General features: G+C 35.0%; 1 protein-coding gene across 1 annotated transcript in view; it reads right to left on the reverse strand.

Annotated features, from left to right (window-relative positions):
- The window catches only part of LOC125869305 (uncharacterized), a 279,493-nt gene that overhangs the window by 256,827 nt on the left and 704 nt on the right, over positions 1-21,962 (reverse strand). The window lies entirely within an intron of this gene.

A 21,962-nucleotide genomic window follows, 5' to 3' on the forward strand; every position in this document is an offset into this window, starting at 1 on the left:
GTTTAAGCAAAAGGAGGTCAGCAAATAAGTGAGGAAGAGATAGTTTAACATTCAGTCACAAAAACTTAAACAACAAGGCAAAGTAAAGTTATCTTCTTAATGTTTGACGATCAAAAGATATGTACATGAGGAGAAAGTGCAACACTTCTCTATGAGATTTAACTATCATTGACATATATATTTTTAATGTTAGTGTATCAAACATATAGCATATTTGAAGCATATTGCAATCTATATATTGACTAAGAGGTAAAACGATCAAGAGAAACTACTACTTCTAGAACTTTCTAAATCGAAAAACATGAATGCAAGCGATTAATCACAAATTGACAGTAAAACAATGCTTAAACACAAGAAACATAACTCGAGCTTAACTTGAACCTTGATTACACTTATCTTAAGGCAATAATAAATAAATAAATTGCTTAAATTGAATAAACAAAGAAGAAAGCATGAAAGATCTCACTTCCAGAACTCAAATAAAGAAAGCGGTTAATCATCACCTCCTAATTATTGAATTTATATGCAAAATTTAGACACACACAAGCTAATCTCGATAGAATAGTGGGAAAAAAAAAAAAAAAAACTAAGAGGAACCAGTAAGTTAAGAAAAACTGAAACCATTAGAATTTTACAAGAGGAGATTTATGGGAAGAGGAGGAAAAATAAAGAAGTGAATTACTTGTTTCAGTTAGCTACATTTTTCAAAATATAACAGATATCAAACACCCAAGTGTAACAAATTTTGGTCAAAATGCATCCTATGATCTGCCCAAATGTAGCAGTGAATCAGTCTCAAATCCGTCCTAAACGACATAGCTAAGATAAATAGCAGCAAATACTGGGAATAGGGGAAAATTATTGCAACAAAGTATATCATACCATGAGCAAACAGAGAAAAGAAGATGAAGTTGCGCCAGTGGTCATAACAATGAAGAAAATCTGAGATACTAGACACGACGGTGACGAAATCACCACAAGACATAACTTGCAATTTGTTATTGGAATCAACAGTTTAAACAGTCTCAGAATTACTAGCTACAGGTAATAGCCAACAGAATAAACTTAAATCAATTAACATCAAGTCTTTTCTATCAAGGCAAAATTCACCATTGTGTACTAATCTCACCAAAGAGACTAAATCAAAAGCAATTGAACTTTAACAAAGCAATTGAAAATTTTCAAAATAACCTAGGAGACTAAATCATAAGATAATCATACACAAAAATTCACCGAACTTTGTGAAAAGAAACTAAATCATAAAGAAAACTCACCTGAGATGATTCAAGAAATGCGTTCTTCTTCAGTGAACTGAACGAGAAAACCTAGGTTCAGTTTTCCCCAAAACTGACGAGATGCAAGTTGTGGCAAACGAAAATAAAAAATGGGTGAACTTCTACAATTTTTTTGGCGTAAACAAAAAAAAACCCGCGATTGTATTGGCGGAAAACTTAAAACAAAATCTGCTTTTTGCCACAATGTATAAGTTATTGTCAAATTAAATATATTAGCAACAATAAAAGAAATTATTGTTGTCAAATATTTTTTAAGATAGTAACAAATTAATTAAATTGTTGCAATTATTAAAGTTGGGCAACAATATCATCATTGTTGCAAAAATATTGTTGCAATTTTTTAATATTTGAAACTTATTATATTAATTATTTTTAACAATATAATATCGCAACAATACTAACATATTTGGCAACAACAAAAATATTGTGGTTAAAAATTAAAAGATATACCAATAATTAAATCAAGTTGTTTTGATTTATCAATATAAGCCAACAATAATATAGTTGTTGCTAAAAAGTTGTTGCGAATTCCATAATTTGTTGTAGATGGCACAAATGGATAGTAAGCCTCCTGCATGTGCTAAGTGTGGTAGGAGCCTCTCAGGGATGTGTCGTGATGGCTCCAATATTGGTTGTTTCATGTGTGGCCAGAACAGTCATTTTATGCGAGAGTGTCCTAAGAACAAGCAGGGTAGTGCTAATGGAGGCAATAGAGCCCAGTCTTCTTCAGTTGCTCCACCAGACAGAGCTGCATCTAGAGGAGCTACCTCAGGGACAGGTGGAGGAGGAAATCATCTTTATGTTATCACTAGTCGCCAAGAGCAAGAGGTTTCGCTAGATGTTGTCATTGGTATGATCAAAGTTTTTAACTTTGATGTTTATGCTTTGCTAGATCCAGGAGCAAGTTTATCTTTTGTAACTCCATATGTTGCAATGAATTTTGATGTTCTTCTTGAGCAACTTCTTAAGCCCTTCAGTGTTTCTACACCTGTTGGTGAGTCTATTCTAGCAGAGATAGTCTATCGTGATGGTACAATTTTCGTCAATCACAAAAGCACCATGGCTAATTTAGTTGAGTTAGACATGGTAGATTTTGATGTTATTCTTGGTATGGACTGGCTTCATGCATGTTATGACTCAAATGATTGTAGAACTCGAGTTGTCAAGTTCCAATTCCCTAATGAGCTAGTTATATAGTGGAAGAGTAGTTCAACAGTGACTAAGGGTTGTTTTATTTCGTACCTTATGGCGAGGAAGTTAGTTTCCAAGGGGTGTGCCTATCACTTAGTCCGAGTTAATGACTCTAGTGTTGAGATACCTCATATTCAGTTAGTTCCAGTAGTAAAAGAGTTTCCAGATGATCTTCCCGGAGTCCTTCCTGAGAGAGAGATAGACTTCGGTATAGATATTTTTCCCGATACTCATCCTATCTCTATTCTGCCATATAGAATGGCACCAGCAGAGTTGAAAGAGTTAAAAGAGCAGTTGACAGATCTCCTAGAGAAAGGTTTTATTCGACCAAGTGTCTTACCTTGGGGGCGCTCCGATCTTATTTGTGAGAAAGAAAGATGGTTCCTTTAGAATGTGTATAGATTACCGTCAGTTGAACAAGGTTACCATCAAGAATAAATATCCTCTTTCGAGAATTGATGATCTTTTCGATCAGCTTCAGGGTGCCACTTGTTTCTCTAAGATAGACCTCAGATCGGGCTATCACCGGTTAAGAGTAAGGGAATGTGATATTCCAAACACAACATTCAGGACCCGTTATAGTTATTATGAGTTTCTGGTCATGTCGTTTGGTTTAACTAATGCACCTGCAGCGTTCATGGACCTTATGAACAGAGTTTTCAAGCCTTATTTAGATATGTTTGTTATCGTATTCATTGATGGCATTCTAATCTATTCGAGGAATGAGGAAGATCACGCTAGCCATCTCAGAATAGTTCTCCACTCTAAAGGATAAAGAGTTGTATGCTAAGTTCTCTAAATGTGAGTTTTGACTTGAGAGAAGTTTATTGGTGGAATAGTATGAAGAAGGGCATCGCAGAGTTTGTTGATAAATGTCCGAATTGTCAACAAGTTAAAGTAGAGCACCAAAGGCCCGGTGGTATGGCTCAGAATATAGAACTTCCGGAATGGAAGTGGGAGATGATTAATATGGATTACATCACAGGTTTACCAAGGTCTCGCAGGCAACATGATTCTATTTGGGTGATTTTTGATAGAATGACTAAATCAACCCACTTTTTGCCGGTAAAGACTACCCATTCAGCAGAAGATTATGCTAAGTTGTATATTCAAGAGGTAGTCAGACTTCATGGGGTTCTGGTATCGATTATTTCATATAGAGGTGCAAAATTTATTGCATAGTTTTGGAAGTCATTCCAGAAAGGCTTGGGTTTAAAGGTAAACTTGAGTACTGCTTTTCATCCTCAGATAGATTGTCAAGCAGAGCGCACTATTCACACTCTAGAAAATATATTAAGGGTATGTGTGATTGATTTCAAGGGTAATTGAGATGATCACCTACCTCTCATTGAGTTTGCTTACAACAATAGTTACCATTCTAGCATCCAAATGGCTCCTTATGAAGCTCTTTATGGGAGAAGATGCAAATCTTTTATTGGATGGTCTGAAGTTGGTGAAGCTGGGTTGATAGGACCAGACATAGTTCATCAAGCTATGGAGAATGTTAAGATTATCCAAGAGAGGTTGAAAATAGTGCAGAGTCATCAGAAATCCTACAGATGTTAGGAGAAGGGACTTAGAGTTTGAAGTAGATGATTGGGTTTACTTGAAAGTTTCACCTACGAAGGGTGTTATAAGATTTGGTAAAAATGAAAAACTTAGTCCCCGATATATTGGTCCTTACATAATATCCAAGAGGATTGGAAATGTAGCTTATGAGTTGGAGCTACCTCAAGAGTTAACAGCGGTTCATCCGGTATTCCATATTTCTATGTTGAAGAAGTGCATGGGTGATCCTTCACTTATCATACCTACTGAATATATTGGTATTAAGGATAGCTTATCATATGAGGAGATTCATGTTCAGATTCTAGATAGCCAAGTTCTCAAGTTGAGAACTAAAGAAGTTGCATCAGTCAAAGTTCTGTGGAGAAATCAGTTTGTTGAGAAAGCTACTTGGGAGATTGAGGAGGATATGAAGAAGAGATACTCACATCACTTCGAATCCGGAGAAGTTCCAAATTAAGGTACTAATCCTTTTCTTGGCTTTTATTTTAAGTTGGCATGTTGTATTTACATTTTGCTTGTTGGGTGTTTGAGTTATATCTTAGATGTTACACCCTTAGCCTACTAAGAGTAATCTCATTCGAGGACGAATGTTCCCAAGGGGGAGATATTGTAACACCCCACTATTTAAGAGAGATAAATTTAGAAAGAACCATTTTTAGAAATAATCAAAGTTGGAAATTTTGACAAAGTTAAGCTAAGTATGAGTTTTGGGTCAACTTCAAACGACCATAACTCCTAGCTCGGGATAAGTTAGGTGTGCTACAAGATATCATAGGAAAGATCTTGGAATTATATTTCCAACGCCACTAAGTTTGCTCAATTTCGAGTTCGTATGAGGGAGATATACCAATTTAAAGTTGGGCTATAAAGATAAGGAAAGTCAAACCCGTATTTTAGAAGGGTACTTTGGTCTTTCCACTACCCTATTATTTAATTGCGTTTTTGGTAATTAAGTTGGGGTCTAAACTGATTTGGTTCAGTTTACGCTTCATCAAAAAGAGTTACGGTTTTGAGATGAGAGAAAAGAGGAGAAGAGGCAAGGAAACGTCAAGTTCTTGAAGCTAGGCTTGTGGATTTCGTCAAGGGGTGATCCCTACGAGGTATGTGTGTTCACATAGCGTTAGGTTCGTTCACCCACACGCCAAACATGTTTATTTCAGTATGATTTTCATCCTAAAAGATTGAGAAATTTATGTTCTTAAGTTGTGCTCTTGAATTGCCTTCGTTCTTGAATTTGGGATGAGATTGAGGAGTTCTTCAGAGTTTAATATCGATTGTTAGAGTTTTTTTTAGTTAGATTCTAGTGTATATGTTTTGGGTATCTGAATCTAAAGAGGAATTTCGAAAAACAATCAAATTTAGGCGAATTGGGGTTAGAAAATGAAGAAGGAAAAAGTCGGGCAAATCTGGGTACCAGGTCCGCGACGCGGACCTGTTCCTCAAGATTGAAAAAAATTTCTCCGCGTCGCGGAGTGGTCATGGACCGTTCTGGCTCAAAATTTATTTCGTGACCAAATAATTAAATGTATCTCCATCGCGAACTTGCTTCCATGTAGTGATTTCTTGATCATTTCTCATGTTTAACTATCTAAAAACACTCTTAAATATCATGAGATCTTTCCTATCACAAATCACAATCCTTGAATCCATAAATTCAAATTCAAGAAAAGTCAAGAGTCAAGTCAAGAGAAGTTCATAGAGTCTTCCAAAAGTCTTTTACAAATATTTTAACTTTGTTTTAAGATCTGAGTTTTGAGTTTTGAGATGAGTAAGAGTAAAGATTGAAGTTTATTTCTTCAAAAGAGTATATCGGGACTATGTATTCACAAGGAATAAAATGTTTTCACATTTAAACAAGAAAGGAAACTGAGATTTCCAAAAGAGCCTTTTGAACTAGTTTTCAGTAAAGAGTAAATGCTTTCATAATTAAGCAAGAGAGGAAACACTGATTTCCAAGAGAGCCTTTGGGATAGTTTTGAGTAATTATCTCAAACCACAGAGTTATGTTTCAAAGATATGAGCTAGTATATTTTGGGAGTAGTATTGAACACCGATATGGGGGAGATTACAGACAACTCCCAGCTCCCATAAACCATGTAGTCATCATAGGTTGAAAAGGGTCATACTTTTTAGATGATTCCTTAGTAATTTTTAGCATAGACTAGTGGATACACTTAGTAGTTAGGTTTTATGCCCTTGGCAAGGTATAGAACGACCCTAGCAGCGTGAGACAAAACGATGTATCATCACATAGCTCTTAAGTGATGGTTGTCGGTTAGAAAAATTCCCACAGTTATATTTTGTATTCTTATATACACAGAGTTATTTGTATTCTTATATACACATAGAGTTTATATTGTATCTTTGCATACAAACTAAGTTAATATTGTATTTCTAAATACAGAGAGTTATTATCCATGTTTTAAAAGTTTTTCTTTATATTGCATTCATATTATTGCTTTATATTGAAATGAGTTAAGTTGAGTTGAGTTGAGTTGAGCCCAGGTATGTTCTTTCAGTTCCTTTCAAGCTTATGTTTTGTTTTACCATTCCCCTCGCATGCTCGTGCATTCAATGTACTAATGTCAGTTGGTCTGCATCTTATTATGATGCAGATACAGGTAACCAGGATCAGCATCCAGTGTTTCATTGAGCATTCAGAGTCTTGTGGTGAGCCTTCTTGATTTTCGGAGGACCCCTATTTATATTGCTTTAGTAGTTTTCAGTCGTTAGGATGATCGGGGGTCTTGTCCCGACATCCCACCTAGCTTAGAGGCTTCATAGACAGTTAGTAGTTCATTTGTCTTTACATTGTTATTGCTTATGTTAAGACTTGAGTTGCCATGTTGGCTAAGTTGAATGTTTTATTTTTAAACGTTCTAAGTTATCTTTTAAACAGTTGAGTAAAGATGCATTGAATCCTTGTATTAATGCTTTAAGTCTTCCTCTATAAGTTAAGTCAGGCCAAGGGCTCGCTTGGGGCTAGCAATGGTTCTTGAGTGCCAGCCCACCCTAGGGTGTAGGCTCAGAGCGTGACATTAGTGCACAATCATCGCAAGTTACACAAAATCAAGCTAATAGACTCAAGATGTCACAACCCAGACCGTCGTGATTGGCACCCACACTAACCCTTCGGTGGGAGAACCACTACTACAACCTAACCCAAGCAAATAAACCAAAACTAAGGCATTTAAGTATACGAAAGCAGAAAATACTAAGGAAAGAAATAGAGTTCCCATAAACTCTAACAAAAGTCTAACAATAATAAACTAACATTGCGGAAGTGATGCCTAGAACCTGAAAATCAATGTACCAAAACATCTAACAATGAACCAAGTCCAACCAAGAAGGGATACAACCCCAACTAATGTACTAATCAACTAACTAGAACATAGTCTAAGTCCGGAAATGGTGGACATAGACGAAAGAGAATCCATAGCAGCCCGGAAGAATTGGCTCACCCTTGAATTCGAACAATCACTGATCTCCCAAGCGAGGTCTGTCAGTAGCAGCTTGAAGATGCCCCATACTTAACAAAAATAAGAGCAAGTGCAGTATCAGTACACAACCACAATGTACTGGTAGGATCACACGGCTATCCCACTAAGTGCAACATACATAAGTCAAACAACAATATAATCACATGCATATATCGAACATATACAATATCATCAACATTTACGAACAACGAACAACTTCACATGTCTCAAAATACATAATTATGACAAGTCATTGGTCCTCTCATGAAACCCAAACCCAAACGGTTAGCATACCGGAACGTGGTACCCGATCCAATGATTATGTCGGAACGTGGCAACCGATCCCATAATTATGCCGGAACGTACCAACCGATCCAAGTTAGTTACGCCGGAACATGACAACCGATCCATTCAACACACCATAATCACAATCACAAGTATATCCTCAAGATCATACAATTAAGTCATGATTTCATGGTAACCATCATTCATCTATCTCATTTACAACAAGTGTGATCAATAATGCAACATTTATATATATGCAAGTATCATAATGAAGCAAGAACAAACATACATCACACAATCATAGAATCACAACCATCACCTACATCGAAACAAGCTTGAAAATCTAAGAAACTTGATCCTTCCCTTTCCGGATTCGTTCCACTTGTTCTTGGTCTACAAACAATATAATAACACGGGAATCAATAAACAATTACTAATTACCCGAATCGCTAACAATTCTATGAACCCTAGATCATACTCATGATCTCAAGTACCCAAACTGGGACTTTTTCCACCATAGAATCTAGATCAAAACCCTCCCCCATTGATAATTACCCATTCTATTACGTTCTACGGATTGAAAAACGGATTCGGGGAGTGAAAAACTTACCTTTAGCCTCAAGAATGGTGGAAAAATGTATGTCTGGGGTTCATTCCTTAGCTCTAAAAATTGAAAATTGCAGAATGAGGTCGTTTAGGGGTTTATTTACGACTTTAAGTCACGTCTGGCTCGCCACAGCGGCCCTTACCACGCTACAGCTTCCCCTGCAGAGCAACAAAATCCAACGCCAAAGCGGCTTGCACGAAACAGTGAGCTATTTTAATAATTCCAAAATCCCCATTTCACAACACACCTCTAACCCACGACGCTTAGAAAATACCCTTCACGCTAAGATCGAATCTGGGAGTTCTACTCGCCCGAATTCAATTCTGTAAAGTCGTGCGGATTCCTTAACGAGTTATCTAACCACTCATGTAACCAGAATTAGAAATAAACCCTCGATCATTACCAGATTTCCCTACACCTTAAAGACTCTAATTTCATCCAAATCTGGACTAGGTTGGGAAAATACAAATACTACGAAAAAGTTTTTTGGCCCCAAATATTCTCCCGTTGGCTTCTCTATAACGACGGAATCCGGTCGTTACACAATATTATTCTTTAATTCAATCACATCATGGGAAAATATGGACAACTTTGGCGTATAAATACGCCTAAGATCACGTGCCATAAATTATGTCCCTCAAGGATTTTTCATTAGAACATTTATAACTAGATTATAACATTGAATCAGCAAATGTGTCTAACAATTGACTTAAATTATCTTTTCAACGAGGATCATACTAATGATAATTTATTACAACTTATTTTTGAGTTGCTTATCATCTCTCCCCCTATTGTTAGAAAATCTAATATTCACCCAACTTTATTTGGGACTCGTCTTTGTGCATTTCATAATGGTAGAACAATTGAATAATATACCACACATTTAAATTTCTAGATGAGAATTATTTAGTTCCTGACCTTAACCAATTGTGGTAGAGGAACTTTGTTGGCTTGGTATGTACAAGTGTTGCTACATTTTAAAAACACATCTCATAACAAATTTCTTTTGAGAGTCTTGTTCTCATAACTAATGGTTTAGTTATAACTAGAGACATATATTTTTTGCTTAAATCACTTGGATATAAACCAACATCATCAATATAATTTTATAACTTGAAATATGCTCTTCATTTAACAATTCGATCAAACAACCTTTGCAAAAGAAATTGCAAGTTGATATCAAAGCACATGTGATCATAACATAGATATATCTATTAAAATCATACAATAAACAATCTCCATGGCAGGTGAATGAGCTCATATTCACCTTTTCATATATTTTAATAATTCAGGAAATACAATCTCAACCTTTGTTAATTTTATTATGAGAACAAACAATACAAGATAATTTTTTGAAGAATTTATTATTTCTTCAATACATATAACCACATGAATTCTCAATTATTTTCGTATCATATTTGAATCAAGATGGTCAACCGGCCATGCCAACTGATATTTATTTCAGTAAACTTCTAGTTTACTTTTGCATGTGATTCCATCATCATGCTCATGATATTTATGTACCACAAACAATAAAAATCCACTTTTGTTAATAGTAGTATGAAGATCTTAAATCTTTTCGTATTAAATAGTCTCAATATTATTTTTTTGACTCTTTTTATTTTAAACTTAAAATGTTCCTTTCGAGATTTACTACAATTCCAATATTGTGAGCAATTTTAATTCTTTTCGGTAGTAATGTGTTGGTTCACCTAAGCTCACAATTTACATTGGATATTACAACAAATTTATAACATTATTTGTGTGGTGAACATCTCCTTCAAGGAGAAATTTATATCATCATTGTCATGGTCAAAATCATTACAAGCAAAACTTGTTTCTTGATTTTTGTCATTAATATCTCCTCCTCCTCTCTTTTTTTTCGACATTTGATTTATTTTATTTTTGACGTACAAGGTACATAATCAATGATAAATTTTTACAATCAATAATTTTTATTTTTGGTCATGCCCACAATCTTACATACAAGAATTATTTCTTTCTTTTGTCCCTTTGGTAGTTTATAATTAAACATACCACAATATTTGTGATGTACTAAAAATACTTTATCAATGACCATTTATATCAAAATAAAATTTCCTTATTTCTCTCAAACCTCCCATAGAGGTGAGTTGTGATATTTTTTTTCAGTCATACATGAGCGTGTTGTTATTCATAATTTTCATCATTTGTTGACACATTCACTTTTAAGAATGGTCGAGCATTCACGATGTATATCACAAGTCATATTCTCTTCAAGAAATTGACTAATCACCACTTTATCTTCTTTTTCTTTGATGGGGGATTTTTTAACTTATCAAATTATTAGATCGCACAACAACCATGTGTCTTTTTCTTTTTCATCAGATAAGTATTTTTTTTCTTAGTCATCATTATATCATTAATATAGTGTGTTAGGACTTGAATCTAACGTCTTATCCATAAGAAGGCGTATTAGGCCATAATTTGGTGTGACTTAAACCCAACATTATATTATCATAGTGCATCAGAATTTAAATCCAATGTTTTATTCAGTATTATTCCTTTTAGTATGATAGGCCTTGAATCTATCATCATAACTTCAATCAATGGCATAATAGGCCATGGTACTGCGAAACTCAACCACGGACCTTTAAGTTATTATCACTTTATAATGATATGCATAATTGAATTAAACTTTGATTAAACATAAATATAATCAATTAGTAAAAGCTAATCAATTACACTCGACAAATCTTAACAAATCATAAAATGTTGACAGCTTTAAGTAGTCAACAACCTCACCATTAGTAGCATAAATAAGATAAAGGCTTTATGCAATTGATAACTAATTTTTCATTTGGATTTTGCAGAATTACAATAAAATTCTGAAAGTTTTGAGGAAAACATTTTGTTTTCTTTTGATTCAGATTTAAAACCGTTCATGTTGTTAAAGTGGTAAAAGGGTTGATGGGTTTATAAAGGGAATTCTTGGATGGTGTTTTGGATTTGGCATGAAGGGAGATAAGCCAAAGAGGTATTCATATTATTCATCAATAAACTTTCAAAACCTCCATGTTGTGTGTATTTTTCCATTATGTACCATCAATGTCCTTTTATAGGCATCATTACTTGGAGTAGTGAAGGATTTAAACTCGGAGAGTTATGCAAAATTATACATACCTTCTTGTTATAGGATCAAGTGCTATCACCACCAATTGCCTAAGCTGTTTCTTGCAAGATCACTATGGAGTCTTGTATTGTTTTTCACAACAATTACACTCTTTATCTAAGGAACTCTTTTCTTGTGTTATTTGTGTTATTTGTGTTGTTTGTGGATGACCCCAAGTCCTCCCTTTTATAGGACAAGGTTAAGACTTATAACTCTTATTCATTCAAGAGTTACATCACCTCTTATCCTATAACTCCCACTACATTCAAGAATACATAACTCTTCTTCTTTTACTGTAGGGAGTTATTTAGTAGAGTTGTAACTTACTTCATGAATGAAGCAAGTTACTAGTCAACCCATCAATGGGTGTATCTATTTCCAACATCTCCCACTCACACATGATGGGATGAAACACATAGGGCTTTAATTTGAAAAGTAAATTCCTTTAGACATTCATACCAAGTGTATTGTCGTGACCGCTCAGACACTAAGTTTGGGAGCTCTTACACTAGAAATCTTTTTTCTAAATCAACATAAGATACTACCACCCTTTTATGATCATTTATGATATATTATCATGTCATATAAAGTGCCTTAGATGCCCCAGACATGTCTATATACACATATGGCTTCTTTTAACCCTCTTTCCATTTTCAATTTTCATATGCCTTGTGTCCACACTTATGATGCTAACTAAAATAGGTTTCATAATGGACTGGTCTCAAACACAAGCATAATGTGTATATATTTGACATGATCTTCCTTTCGCCCACATATCATTAATATCAGGATTAATTGCTTTCCTAGCATTACTCCTTCAGGTCGTATTTTCATAACTTTTAGATTCATACTAAAGTAGCATACACTAACCCATCACCTCATGATATTGTCAAAGTCATAAGGGCACTAGTGAAAACAAAACGTTTCAAGGTCTCACATAAAAGTGAAGTAGGGTGTATTCACTTACCTTTCAATTTGCGGTAATGAAGCACATGCAGTATGAAATGCATGTTATAGTGTGCCTGTGATTCCATCAGAGTGTATGTCAATTTTCATTTCTTCACACTATACAAATCTTGGTCCAAGTAAATCATTTACTTGACCTGAGTTCTACCACTTTATTGTACTTTTAGAGGAGATCTCACATCTGGCTACAAGTATTATGGGTAGTGGGAATCCATAATTTTGTTCCTTTTTTACATTTCTCTTGGATCTCATCCTAGTCTTTTACTAGGGCGACTTTAAATAATATGTTCTTAATCCAAGGTGCCACATATATTAGCTAACCTTTTTTAGCGTTAAGAAACACACATGTCTCATTTTGGCTCGCTTTCCATAAGCGCCCAAGGCAGTTGCTCATGTGAGGAGGCCAACCTTATCAACTTGTACGACATACTCTAATATTGTGAATTGTGAATGTGCTAATCAATGATAATGTATGAAATAACCATAAAAAAACATCAAAAAGATATCCATACATTATGATCAAGATGTTCAAATAAGGAAATATATCATTTTACACCCCACGCAAGCCTAGAGATTTCACATGTTTAACAAAGACATCTCTAGGTATTGGCTTTGTTAAGGGATCCGCTACCATCTTGTGTGTAGAAATGTAATGTAAAGCGATTTCCTTACATGCTATGATGTCTCTAACAAAATTATACTTTGTATCTATGTGCTTAGTCTTACTATGATACTTAGGGTCTTTAGTATATGCCATTGCTGCTTGGATATCACAAAAAATTTGCACTGCATCCATTGGCCTGCCTATGATCCCTAAGTGTTCCATGAACCTTTTTAGCCATACACCTTCTTGTACTGTTGTAGAGCATGCAATGAACTCTGTTTCCATAGTTGATAAAGTTATACATGTTTGTTTCTTGCTACTCCATGAAATGGTACCATTGTTAAGCAAAAAAACATAACCAAAAGTGGACTTTCTTTCATCTAAGTATCCACCCCAATCAGCATCAGAGTAGCCCACCAACTGTAAGTCACTTCCTTGATAACATAATTTGTAATCAACAGTGCCCCTTAAGTATCTCAAGATTCTCTTAACAGCTTTCCAATGTGTTTGTCCTGGATTGGATTGATAACGACTAACAAGACCCACTGCATAAAAAATATCGGGATGTGTACACAACATTGCATACATTAAACTCCCAATTGCACTTGATTATGGGACCCTCTTCATGGCGTCTTTTTCACTTTGAGTTTTGGGACATGTTTCAAGGCTTAAATTTTCACCTTTAGCTACAAGGGTGTCTATTGATTTACAGTCTCTCATCCTGAATCGTTCAAGAATTCTTTTAATGTATGATTCTTGTGATAAAGTTATTAAATTCTTAGAGAGATCTCTATGAATTTTAACTCCAAGGATGAATTTTGCTTCTCCCATGTCCTTCATTTCAAAATTTAGGGACAACCAACTCTTTATAGCCTTTACAAAAGTAAGACTATTTCCAGCTAATAGTATGTCATCCACATAAAGGAACAATATCACAAAATCAGTTTCAGACCACTTCATATACACACAATGGTCTTCATCGATCACATTAAAGTCGTAAGACGTAATAGTGCGATGAAGTCTTAAGTATCATTGTCTAGATGATTATTTAAGTTCATAAATAGACTTTTTGAGTTTGCAAACTTTGCACTCTTGACCATTTTGGATAAAACCTAATGGTTGCTCCATATAAATTTCTTCATCTAGTTCTCCATTGAGAAATGCAGTCTTTACATTCATTTGATGTAACTCCAAGTTCATACTTGCAACTATAGCTAGAATCAGTCTAATAGAGCTAAATCTCACAACGGGAGAGAAAATGTAATGACCCGGACCCGAAAAGATTATTTTTGATAATTTTGAATGGTCATTTAACTATAGTTAATTAATTTGCGGNAAAAGATTCGTTATGATGATTGTGTTATGGTCCAGTGGATTTCAGTTTAGATTGAGTTAATGGGTTAGTCTGTGGCTTGATTATCACTCTTGATTTATAGATCTTCCAAAGTTGATTCGAAGGTTCAGTTCTTAGTAGTTGAGCTTGATGGAATAATCTTACGAAGGAGCTCACTTGTAGAGATGAACATCGATTCTGGAAAATCATAACTCTGGCTCTTGGCAACACCTAGTATTTGATTTTCTTCAGCCTTATGTTCGAGGACGAACATTATTTTTAGTGGTGGATAATGTAATGACCCGGACCCGAAAAGATTATTTTTGATAATTTTGAATGGTCATTTAACTATAGTTAATTAATTTGCGGGTAATTTATTTATTGTTAATAATAATGGGCCAAGTTTGAAATATTAAAATAGGTTATTAGGAATTATTACTTTTAATACATAATTAATTTAGAAAAGAAAATAAAGAGGAGCAGAAAGAAAACTGACATGCGGCGTGCGTTGAACGAAGAACGAGAGTGCAGGTATACTCAATTCTGTGGATGGAAACTTTTGCTTGTTAATTACATAAGAAATCAATATATAAATATTTTATATTATTAAGTTCCAATTGTTCATTTTAAAACATACAAATTTGCTATGGTTTGTTAAGAATAAATTATTATTATACGTTGGTATGAAAACTGATCTTCTGCAATATTGTCTGTTTTCAAATTGAGGGTAAGTATTTAATTATGGGTTACTGTTGTGAGTTATAGTGGAGAATCATAGAGTAATTATGAACAATGATTGGAGGATATTATATTATAAAATAAAGGAACCAACAACATTCTGCTATTAGTTTCACATTAAGTATTGTTCCGTAAGTGGTTTCGATTTCAGATTTTATATAATTACCATATTATATTTCAAATTTTTCTATTTTGAGATAGGTAATTAAGTGTTAGGGTATAATATTATATAAATACCATTAGTTTCATGATATTGGAAAAAGATTGGGACTTAACCCTAGGCTTGAAGTTCAGGAACTTGATTATTGTGTTGAGTGTTGTTAGTTTTGAAATCTTATTGGGGTCATGTACTTGAATAGATTGCATTGATTTGGAAGTTCAACGGAAGGGGAAAACTCAAATCCCGGAGTGAATTCTTGATTGATTGAGGCAAGTAGATTTCTAAACCCTTGTTAAGTGTATGGAATTTGTGTATTTCCTTATAATATGTGTTTGGGGGTAATGAGACTTGGGTGATGGGTTAACTTGTCCACACTGATTAATTCTAATGATGAAAAAGGGGTAATAAAAGGCAATGTGATTAATTGTTTGTGTCTGATGTGTTGAGAATTGTTTGTGACGGGCATTGGTACGAGTACCAATGTTATAAAGGGAAAGTTTATTACTATAGAATGTGGATTGTAATTCGAGAATGTCAAAACATATGAGCATTAGCTGATATATTATTGACTTGATTTATTATGTGCGATTGTGTTCTTTATTGAACTCGTATACTGGTGATAGCTAAGGTGATTACATATCATATTGATATTTGATTGAGATGCATCATCTATTTTATTGAAATCATATTGTGCACATGCATTGACATGAGATTAAGTATAATTTGGGCACGTGGAGATCGTCCGTGCTGGGGATGGTGAGATGTTAAGATTATAATTTGGGCATGTGGAGATCGTCTGTGCGAAATTTATTTGATTTATGATAGTGCATTGAGATCGCCCGCACAAACACGTGGAGATCGTCCGTGTCGGTATATGGACCTAGTGAGTCCCCCATGGGTCATGAACTCTCGATGTATTTCTGATGAGTATCATGTATATACGGTTGAGAGAGTACTTGGTATTCTGAGGCATATCATTTCATGGTGTCATATTGCACTGCATCCCATGACATCCTTCATTCTTGATGATTATGTGTTTTATTGGTGGCTGGAAAGTACTTGATGTTTGATTACCTCTATTTGATGAACTTAATCTTGTGTGTTATTGATATTTGTGAGTGCCTTTTTGTGAAAGTTGTGATTAATGAATATTGAGTTTGTTGTTGAGGTTATGTAATTTGTTAAAGTGATTGTTGTTGAGCTGGGTGCTATGTGAACTGTGAACTGTTAGGTTGGGCTGGTTTTATGTAGGTTGTAGTTGTGGAGGTTCGGTTGGAGTGTAAAGAGTACCCGTATTCTATTCCCTTAGCTTGTGTTTAGAGGTGTACTTGTTGAGTACCGTGTGGTTTGGTACTCACCCCTTGCTTCTACAATTTTTTTGTAGGTTACGAGCCTGGATTTTGTGATACTTTCCATTCTCTTATTTTCTGAGGCTTCTTGGAGATTTGTGAGGTAGTTGTTTGTCATCTCAGCGGATCTTCTTACTCTTATTTATGATATTGTTCTATTTTAGAGACAACATCATTTGAGACTTACGTTTTCTTTCGAATCTATTGTAATACTTTAAAGGCTTGTACACGTGACAACAAGATTTTGGGGGTATTTTTGAGTTAATTATGAATTTTCTGCATTTTATTGTAATGGGTGAGTGTTAGGCTGACTTGTCTTGGTGGGATAAGACGAGTGCCATCACGTCCATTTTTGGGTCGTGACAAAATGGTATCAGAGCCCCAGGTTCATAGGTCTCACGTGTATGCAAGACGAATCTAAGTAGAGTCTCGAGGATCGGTACGAAGACGTTTGTATTTATCTTCGAGAGACTATAATGACTTTTAAGAAAAAAATTCACTTCTTGAATATCTATCGTGCATCATTTGTCCGTTTTGATTCTAATCACCTCATTCTATTCTCTCTCACTTATAGTGATGACTCGTGCATAGTTCCTCATGTGAGCAGTTGGTGTGTCGTGTATGACTTGAATGTTAGACCTAGTTTTATGGTGAAAGTTATACACTTATGAAAATGATGTGTAGTCGAATTCGAAATATTTAGTAATTTGAATGGGTTGAGTTAGGTGATTGCTCGATAATGCGTTTTGAGGATATTTTATGATGATGTTGAATAATAGTTTGGGGGATTTTATGAACATGGTTCTTTTTTTTGTTGGTTACACCAATAGAGGAAATAGTACTTGTGTGGTATAGACAATACCTTGGTAAGTTTGATAATTGAAAGTGGAATGATTAAATGGATAGATAGGTAATGAACAATGTGACTTTGGAAATTACAGTCAATAAAGTTGTATAGGTATGTGTTGTTTAGTTTATGATGAGAATGATATTGTATAAATCGAGGTCAGAATCTCTATTACGATTTCATAGAATAAGTGTATATTTAAGAGGGTCATGATACGACTGCTACAACGATATCGATGCTTACTTGGTTAAAGTTATAGAGCGTGCTACTTCTGTTATCGACCTGATCTAAGAAAGAATGCAAATCTCTTGGGATATAGACGAAATGAATTTGATAATATTTTACATTTATTCAATGGGTAGAAATGTGTGACCTATTTGGATATGATCTTCTCGATAGGTATGATATGTTCTAGTGGTGGATCTAATAAATTTTTGTGATGTGGTACTAGTGGTACATGGAAACGAATATGTTCATTGTCAAGTACGAATACTAACTACTTAAAGAGTTATCAGTTGTATCACATACTCGTATAATGAGATTCGATGTTGCATGCACATTTTAAAAACCAACTAGCTTGTTACTGCGGACGAATGTGTTAAACATTATTTATAAGGAAGATTTTAGTGGTGGATTTTTGGTACGGTATTAATGTGTTTAGGTTGTGAAGTGTATCTCGAGGATTTTAAATGAGTGTTGATTTCACCGTAAGCTCCTTGGAAGTGGATCGACATTAGGATGACAAGCGTATAGGTAAAAGAAGTCTCAACAAGTATACTTGTGTGAACGTAATTGAGAATTTTAGTAAGAAAGTGCGTATAAAACTAGGTTAGTCCTTTGATTTTGGTTGGTACAACTAGATTTAAGATGTCATGTCGATGACAAGGTTGACTTCTAGATGATGGCAATGGCTACTAAGTATAACGATAATAGGAGTTCATGATGGATTATACAAAGATGCATCTATATAATAAGGATTGTTGGCTAAACGAATTTTGTATGGTAATGACAACTTGCAAGTATTTAAGGTTGTGGTTGGATACTAATTGGTGAGTAGCTTGATTGCAAGGAAAGTTGTAGGAGGTGTTGAAACACCGCTCGAATATAATTTAAAGGAGCTAGAATCATAATGAAAAAAAATAATAAATTAGTGGGATATAGTGTATCCTTCGGAAGGAGGTGAGAGTAAGAACATTTTCTCTGATTGCAAGGGCTAAGGAGGTATCTTCAGATGGGTTGAGAATTAGGTTCAGAGATACGTGATTTCACCCATTTTGCTCTGGTTATGGTAATATATAGTGTCACAGGATCATCAGATTAGTTAAAAAACTATTGGATAAAACTTGAGAAAGGGTGTACGGATGTTTAGCTCGAGTATGATGATTAATTCTTTTGTGGTTTTGAGTTTGATAATGAGTATGGTAGGATTTTTAGCGAAAGATATGATAAGGTCGATGGAGAGGTGATCAATGATAAGCTAAGATACGGGAATTTATAAAAATCTTCAAGGTATGAGCTAATGTTGATAGATAAAGGGATTGGGCTACACAGTTGGATTTAAGATTCAAGTTTTTCATGGTGAGTTTAGGTTTGTGATAGTGTGTTTTGTCAAGGTATGGATTGGTAAGGTAAGAAATGATTGATCGCATTGAGTATGGAGCATTTGGAAGGACTTAAAATTTGAGTAGTAACTTTCGTTATTTTTTTATTGTTATACCTAAGGGGGGTTTCACATAATGTTATGGTTTAGAGGAAAATGTAAAAATGTCATAGGTTGTTGGCCAAAGAATAAGACTGATAAGTGAGTTNTATTTTCCATTCTCTTATTTTCCGAGGCTTCTTGGAGATTTGTGAGGTAGCTATTTGTCATCTGCGGATCTTCTTACTCCTATTTATGATATTGTTCTATTTTAGAGACAACATCATTTGAGACTTACGTTTTCTTTCAAATCTATTGTAATACTTTAAAGGCTTGTACACGTGACAACAAGATTTTGGGGGTATTTTTGAGTTAATTATGAATTTTCTGCATTTTATTGTAATGGGTGAGTGTTAGGCTGACTTGTCTTGGTGGGATAAGACGAGTGTCATCTGCGGATCTTCTTACTCCTCTTGTTGTGTGTACCCCTTAGCCACCAAACGATTTTTGTAGCGTTCAATTACACCATCCGCCTTTCTTTTAATTTTGAGAACCCATTTATTCCCAATTGTCTTTTGACTTGGTGGAAGATCAACCAAATCCCAAACATGATTTGTCCTCATGGACTCCATTTCCTCTTTCATTGCTTTTATCCACTTATCCTTAGTAGGGCCTGAAAAAGCCTTTTGAACTGAATTAGGCTATTCATCATCTTGCGGAGTAACTATTAATGTTTCCCCTTCGATATGAAATCGACATCGGGGTATAGTTCCTCGTGTACTCTTCCGCACATGTGTCTCTTGTGGAATATTCTCTAAATGAGTAATTTTCCCACTTGGATCAGCAAGAGAAGGTACAATTTCTTGTTCCTCACTTTTTTTATCTTGAAGATTTTCTTGAAGATCCACAACTTCATAAAATGACACAATTCTATCAATATCACCCTTACTAGGAAATTTAGTCTCTAAAAAATGTCGCATCTCGTGACTCAAGCTCTGTTGTACTTCCATCTTCATTTTCTCCAATGAAGATATAACCCTTTGATTGCTTTGAATAGCCAATGAAGATGCATTTCTTGCCCCTAGGGCCTAACTTCCCATATTTATGAGAAGAATCATCTCGTATGCGGCAAACCCCAGGGTCGCAATATATTTAAGTCAAGTTTTTTACCCGTCCATAATTCATAGTGTGTGGAAGCAACGGATTTAGAGGGCACACAGTTAAGCACAAAAGCAGCAGACATCAATGCGTCTCCCCAAAAGGAAATTGGCAAGTTAGCATGCGCCATCATAGACCTAACCATCTCAAGCAAAGTTCTATTTCTTCGCTCAGCTACTCCATTTTGTTGAGGAGTGTATGGAATTGTTAATTGTCTTACAATTCCTTTTTCATCACATAGATCCTTAAATTGGTTTGATAGATACTCATCCCCACGATCAGTTCTTAAAGATTTTATTCTTAACTTTAATTGATTCTCCACCAAATTCATAAATTGTCTAAAGCATTCCAATGCTTCTGACTTATGGGTGATCAAATAAACATTACCGTGACGAGTATAATCATCTATAAATGTGATGAAATATGAGGCTCCATGCCTCGCCCTCACACTCATAGGACCACATATATCTGAATGGATGAGTTGCAATGGAAACTCAGCTCTAGTTCCCTTTCCAAATGGTTTTCTAGTCGTTTTTCCTGCTAGACAATGTTCACATATTGACATTTCAATTTTAGTTAAGGACCCAACAATCCTTCTTTTGCCAATCTATTCATTCTTTCAAGGCCTATAAGTCCTAGTCTAACATGCCAAATATTTATATAAAAAATTGGAGTTATTTTTAAAGCAAAACAACCATGATTATTGGATATATAATTAAAACCACAAATTGTGTCCAACACAATAAAACCATCAAAAAGGTAACCAGAACCATAATATTAAGTGCCATAAATAATGTCAACAAAATTATTGTGAAAATTCACACTGAAACTTAATTTAAGAAGAGAAACAACTGAAACTAAATTCCGCCGAATGTCTGGAACATATAAGACATCATGTAGGAGAAGGATTCATCCACCTTGCAACTCTAGTTTGCATGTTCCGATCCCTTTCACTTCAATTGATGCATTGTTTCCTACATAAAGCCATCTGCTCCTGAAAGGCAGTCGGCGGTATTCAAGAAATGATCCTCTATCTCTAGCTATGTGGTCTGTGGCTCCTGAGTCAACAGTCCACAAAGTATTAGCATCTGCCATTAATGTAGTACTAGAGACATAAGCAAAATGTGGAGTTTTAGTGCATGATGTTACCTTATTCTGCTCTGGGCAATCCCGCGCAAAATGGCCCATCTTGTGACAAGAATAACACTCCACTTTGGCCATATCAATCTTCTTAGCACCACGTTTTCCAATCTTCTTAAATTGAGATTTATCCTTCTGATTTGACTTATCAAACCCCTTTTTCTTCCATGCTTTCTTGTTCTTGTTCTTTTGCTTAGGATTAGAAGTCCCAGCAGATTCAACTAGAAAAGCTTGATCAGTTGCTTTAGAAGCCTCACGACTCTCATCTTCAAGAACAAGATGGTGCTCAATGTCTTCAAAAGACTTGATGCTTTCATTGTGGGTCATATGAATTTTCATATATTCCCAACTAGCACGAAAAGATCTTATAACAACTTGCACTTTTTGTTCATCAAAAAGATTATGACCAACTGATTTTAGTTCTCATACCATACTTGACATCTCTCTTAAA

Source organism: Solanum stenotomum, chromosome 6, assembly GCF_019186545.1.
Source record: "Solanum stenotomum isolate F172 chromosome 6, ASM1918654v1, whole genome shotgun sequence".
Classification (NCBI taxonomy): domain Eukaryota; kingdom Viridiplantae; phylum Streptophyta; class Magnoliopsida; order Solanales; family Solanaceae; genus Solanum; species Solanum stenotomum.